The sequence below is a fragment of the Arachis ipaensis genome, chromosome B1, assembly GCF_059453495.1.
Source record: "Arachis ipaensis isolate K30076 ecotype BB chromosome B1, ASM5945349v1, whole genome shotgun sequence".
Classification (NCBI taxonomy): domain Eukaryota; kingdom Viridiplantae; phylum Streptophyta; class Magnoliopsida; order Fabales; family Fabaceae; genus Arachis; species Arachis ipaensis.
This window is the reverse complement of record NC_142436.1, coordinates 66019148-66025349: the sequence shown is the minus strand read 5'-3', so window position 1 is coordinate 66025349 and position 6202 is coordinate 66019148. Positions and strand designations below refer to the sequence as shown.

Below are 6202 nucleotides of genomic sequence, written 5' to 3'. Positions count from 1 at the left end.
AGGTCACGCGGCCGCGTGAATGACGCGATCGCGTGGGTAGTGTTTTTCGCAATTTGACGCGATCGCATGAGGGATGCGATCGATTGGAACACCCCCTTTTTTTATGCAGTATGCAGAATGCAAATATGAATGTGATGCAAAACTCCAGGTTCAATATAATAAAATAAAATAAAACTTGAAAGAAAATAAAACTAAATAAAAGTTGAAGAAGGAACGATCATACCATGGTGGGTTGTCTCCCACCTAGCACTTTTAGTTAAAGTCCTTAAGTTGGACGTTGGATGAGCTTCCTGTCATGGCGGCTTATGCTTAAATTCATCCAGAAATCTCCACCAATGCTTGGAATGCCAATAGCCTCCGGGGTCCTAAACTAGGCATGTGAAGCTTCTGAGCAGCTTCAAATAGATCGTCAGGCTCCTGGGGTGATGAATGTCAGCATAGATTCTAGGATCCCAAATTTTGCTTTTGAATCCGCCTTCGTCTTGATCTATACTTTTCCATCCGGGCGGTTTAGAGATTAGATTCTCACCAGGATAACCAAACGTTTTTCGAGATCCATCTGATTGATCATGATGCCAATCCGTGCACTTTAAGTTGAAGCGTGGAACCTTATTGAACCTTGTGCACCAGCTCTGAGTACGAGCCATTTCCCGCTTACTCTTAAAGCCGCAGAGAGCTCTAAGCTGGCCATCTGTTTCAAGCAAACCATATTCAAGTGAAAAAACACAGTTAAAGGTTAAGGATTGTACCCACTTAAAGCTTGTATTGGGTGGTAATGGCCTTGGGATAGGTAGTTCCAGTGGTTCTGTGAGTTCTACTCCCTTGTGCTCTTCTATGAAATTCTCCACTTCCTTGCAAGATTCTTTAAATGTATCCATGTCCTGATCAAAGCCATATATGTCTTCCTCATCACTTAAGTCATAGACTGGAGGTTGAGAGAAATCTACCTCCATATCATCTTCGTATTCACTTGGGGAAGATTCTTCGATCTCAGAGAATTCACTTGCGGATGCAAGCTCATTACTAGGAGAACTTGACTTGTGACTATCATCATCAAGGAAATCTGCTTCTTGGGTTATTCTGTCTAGTTCTTCATGAAAGACTTGCTCTGGGGATTGCGCACAATCCTCCTTAGCATCAACTGTAACATCCTTGACAGAATGCTCCACAACTTTGGATTCCCATAGAGGTTCAGCGTCTCCTAAGTCTTCAACCAACTCTTCTTCTTCAATAATGACAGCTTCCTCTACTTGTTCCAGTACGAAACCATGCTCTGTCTTATCTACTGGAGTTTCTAGTATCTCTTTCATGCTACGCTCTTCATTAGATTGTCCACATGGGGCTGTGGGATGTCCTTGAATGTTCGAACGTCTAGAAGATAATTGACTTACTGCTTGCTCCAGTTGATGAAGGGTTGTTTGAAGTCGATTTACTGTTTCCTTGAGGCGAATCTCTGATTCTTGGGGTGATAGATTTGGATATGGCACAGGGGGAAGTGGTGGTGTTTGGGAGTGATTGGATTGGAACTGGGGTAAATGAGGATCATACGGTGGTGAATGGTGAAAAGGAGCTTGTGAGTGTGGTGGTTTGGAGTTATGATGAGAGGATGGTCTATAAGTACAGGGTGGGGTTTGTTGGTAATTACAAGGTTGTCCACCATGTCTATTTGCTTGGTATGCATTGTAAAATAGTCTTTGTCCATGATATCTGTGAGGGTGTTGTTGCCTAAAGGGTTGATCAGATCCTCTTGGCTCCATCCATCTTTGATTGCTCTGACCTTGATGCATGTTCCTGTTATAACTTCCATTCCTTTTAATAACATTAGAACCAAACTCAAAGCGAAAGGGGTGAGAATTCATAGTAGCTAAAAAGAAATAAAGAGGGGAAAAATAAAAGCAAATAAACAAGTAAAAGAAAAATATTTACAATAACCAATAATAAGGCACACGATTGCAGTTCCCCGGCAATGGCGCCATTTTGACGTTGGGATTTTATGGTGGTAAAGAATTTCATAAAAACAGTCGCATTGTAGATATAGTCTCTGAACCAATAGAAATCCCTTCGTACAAACGTTTTGGTTGTCACAAGTAACAAACCCCTAAATAAATTGATAATCGAAGTATTCAAACCTCGGGTCGTCTTCTCAAGGAACTGCAGGGAAGTATGTTCTTATTATTGGTTATGGAGATTGTAAATTGGGGTTTTGAGAATGAGGAGGGAATGATTTAATTAGCAAATAAAGTAAATGAAGAACAAGTAATTTAAATGGCAAGTAAAATAAATAAATGACTGTAAATAAACTTTTGGCAACGTATGAGAAATTAGAGGTCCTATCCTAGCTATCCTTATCAATGATGATGAGAATCGAATCTTAATTCCACTTTGTTAACCTTTACCAAGATAAAGGAAGATCAAGGGATTAATTGGTTTGATCTTCGAATCCTATTTATTTCCTAAGAAAAGATTGGGATTATTGAAGTTCATTTAATTAACAAGATAACAATTATCATTCATGTTTGAGTTTGATAACTCCTGAGTTACGGATTTCTTAACCAAGACCAAAAGGAGGAAAGTAAATCTACTGGAATAAAAATGTCTTCAGATGGGAATAACAATAATGTAAATAAAAGAAAGCAATATTAAACTGAAATACCTCAAATAACATTAATTCAAAAGAGTAATCTGTAACATGGAAGAATTCATAAATCAAATTGCAAAATTAAATAAAAAGGAATATTGAACCTGGGATCGAGAGTCACTCCTAAAACTAAGAGAAATCCTAAATCCTAATCCTAAGAGAGAAGAGAGAGGAGAGAACCTCTCTCTAAACTAAATCTAAATCATGAAAACTAAACTAAAGTGGTGTCTCTGAATGGATGCATTCCCCCCACTTCATAACCTTTGGTCTATGCCTTCTGGACTTGGATTTGGGCCAAAAAGGGCTTCAGAATTCGCTGGGAGCATTTTCTGCAATTTCTGGTGCGTGGCCTCTGTCACGCGTCCGCGTGGGTCATGCGGTCGCGTCATTCGGAGTTTTCCTTGTCACGCGGTCGCGTCAGTCATGCGACCGCATCATATGTGTTCTGCTTATGGCATTCAGAGTATCAATTTCAAGAACTCCCTTCCTCATAGGCGTCCCATTATTCACAGGATTCCTTTCAGAAGTGTACATGAACTGGTTATTTACAACCATGTCAATGAGTTCTTGAGTTTCTGTAGACGTTTTCTTTAGGTGGATGGATCCACCTGCAGAATGGTCCAATGACATCTTTGATAGCTCAGACAGACCATCATAGAATATATCCAGGATGGTCCATTCTGAAAGCATGTCAGAAGGACACTTTTTGGTCAGTTCCTTGTATCTCTCCCAAGCTTCATAGAGGGATTCACCTTCCTTCTGTCTGAAGGTTTGAACATCCACTCTAAGCTTACTAAGCTTTTGAGGAGGAAAGAACTTGGCTAAGAAAGCCGTGACCAGCTTGTCCCAAGAGTTCAGGCTATCTTTAGGTTGAGAGTCCAACCATACTCTAGCTCTTCTCTTACAGCAAACGGGAAAACCATAAGCCTGTAGACCTCGGGATCAACCCCATTGGTCTTAACAGTATCACAGATCTGCAAGAATTCAGTTAAGAACTGAAAAGGGTCTTCAGATGGAAGTCCATGAAACTTGCAGTTCTGTTGCATCAGAGAAACTAATTGAGGTTTAAGCTCAAAATTGTTTGCTCCAATGGCAGGGATTGAGATGCTTCTTCCATGTAAATTGGAATTTGGTGCAGTAAAGTCACCAAGCATCTTCCTTGCATTGTTATTATTTTCGGCCATGTCTCCTTCTTTTTCGAAATTTTCAGTCAGATTTTCTCCAGAGAGTTGTGCTTTAGCTTCCTTTAGCTTCCTCTTCAGAGTCCTTTCAGGTTCAGGATCAGCTTCAACAAGAATGTTCTTATCCTTGTTCCTGCTCATATGAAAAAAAAGAAAACAGAAAAGAAAATATGGAACCTCTATGTCACAGTATAGAGATTCCTTTATGTAAGTAGAAGAAGATATGAATAGAAGATGGAGAATCCAAACACAAGGGTGAGGAGTAGGTTCGAATTCTTAGATGAAGAGGAGTGTTAGTAAATAAATAAATAATTAGAAGGAGGTGAGAGAGAGAAGAATTTTTAAAAATTAAATAAATTAAAATAAAAATATTTTTGTTTTTAATTTGAAATTAAAATAAAATTAGAAAATTAGAAAAGAAATAAAATTAAAATTAAAAATTAAAATAATTAGTTAATTAAAAAGGAATTTTGAAAAAGAGGAAGGTGATTTTCGAAAATTAGAGAGAATTAGTTAGGTAGTTTTGAAAAAGATATGACTGAAACAAAAAGATAGGATTGATTGAAAAAAGATTTAAAAATCAATTTAAAAAGATAAAAGGTTAGAAAAGATTTTGAAATTGATTTTGAAAAAGATATGATTGAAAGATATGATTGAAAAATTTAATTTGAAAAAGATTTGAAAAGAAAATTAAACAGATTTGATTTTTGAAGTTAAAGTTGATTACTTGACTAATAAGAAACTAAAAGATATGATTTTAAAATTTAAAGATTGAACATTTCTTAATAGGCAAGTAACAACTTGAAAAAAATTTTTGAATCAAAACATTAAATGCTAGTAGTAATTTCGAAAATTATAAAATAAAATAAGAAAAAGATTTTGAAAATTAATTTGAATATTTTCGAAAATATTAAAAGAAAAATGAAAAAGATTTCGAAAAATTTTAAAAAGAAATTCGAAAATATTAAAAGGAAAAAAGATTTGATTTTTGAAAAAGATTTGAAAAAGATAGAATTTTTAAATAGAAAATTTGATTTGACTCATAAGAAATAACAAGATTTTAAAAATTTTTGAAAAAGTCAACTCAAATTTTCGTATTTGATGAGAAGAAAAAGGGAAAGATATTTTTTTGATTTTTTTGAATTTTTAATGATGAAAGAGAAAAACATCAAAAAGACTCAATGCATGAAAATTTTGGATCAAAACACATGATGCATGCAAGAACACTATGAATGTGAAGATGAACACCAAGAACTTATTTTTGAAAATTTTGAAGAAAAGAAAAACATGCAAGACACCAAACTTAAAGATTTTTTATTCTTTAGACATTAACAAATTGAAAATGTATATGAAAAACAAGAAAAGACACAAAACAAGAAAATATGAAGATCAAACAAGAAGACTGGCCAAGAACAACTTGAAGATCATGAAGAAAGCAATGCATGAAATTTTCGAAAATAATTTTTAGAAAATTAAAAAGATGCAATATACACCAAACTTAAAACTTGACTCTAGACTCAAACAAGAAACACAAAATATTTTTGGTTTTATTATTTTATTAAACTTTTTTTTTGGATTTTTTTTCGAAAATAAGAAATAAAAATCTTTAAATTAAAATAAAATTACCTAATCTGAGCAACAAGATAAACTGTCAGTTGTCCAAACTCGAACAATCCCCAGCAACGGCGCCAAAAACTTGGTGCGCGGAAATCGTGACGGTTCCATTCCTTGGTAACAGCGCTGAAAACTTTATACGCACGTTCATAATTTAATTCTTTGTCACAACTTCGCACAACTAACCAGCAAGTGCACTGGGTCGTCCAAGTAATAAACCTTACGTGGGTAAGGGTCGATCCTACGAAGATTGTCGGCTTGAAGCAAGCTATGGTCACCTTGTAAACCTCAGTCAGGCGGATTCAAATGATATAGAGTTTTAATAATTAAAAGATAAATAAAACATAAACTAGGATAGAGATACTTATGTAATTCATTGGTGAGAATTTCAGATAAGCATATAGAGATGCTTTCGTTCCTCTGAACCTCTGCTTTCCTGCTGTCTTCATCCAATCATTCCTACTCCTTTCCATGGCAAGCTTTATGTAGGGCATCACCGTTGTCAATGGCTACATCCCATCCTCTCTGTGAAAATGGTCCAATGCGCTATCACTGCATGGCTAATCATCTGTCAGTTCTCGATCATACTGGAATAGGATTTACTATCCTTTTGCGTCTGTCACTACGCCCAGCACTCGCGAGTTTGAAGCTCGTCACAGCCATCCCTTCCCAGATCCTACTCGGAATACCACAGACAAGGTTTAGACTTTCCAGATCTCCAGAATGGTCATCCATAGGTTCTAAATTATACCACGAAGATTCTAATATC

The 6202-nt window shown here is 36.0% G+C and overlaps 1 non-coding gene across 1 annotated transcript; it reads left to right on the top strand.

The window, feature by feature from the left end:
• Positions 1–3322: 3322 nt before the first annotated feature.
• On the top strand, positions 3323–3430 carry LOC148576881 (small nucleolar RNA R71). The gene has a single exon (XR_015904409.1). It is a non-coding gene; the product is annotated as a small nucleolar RNA R71 (small nucleolar RNA).
• Positions 3431–6202: the final 2772 nt, after the last annotated feature.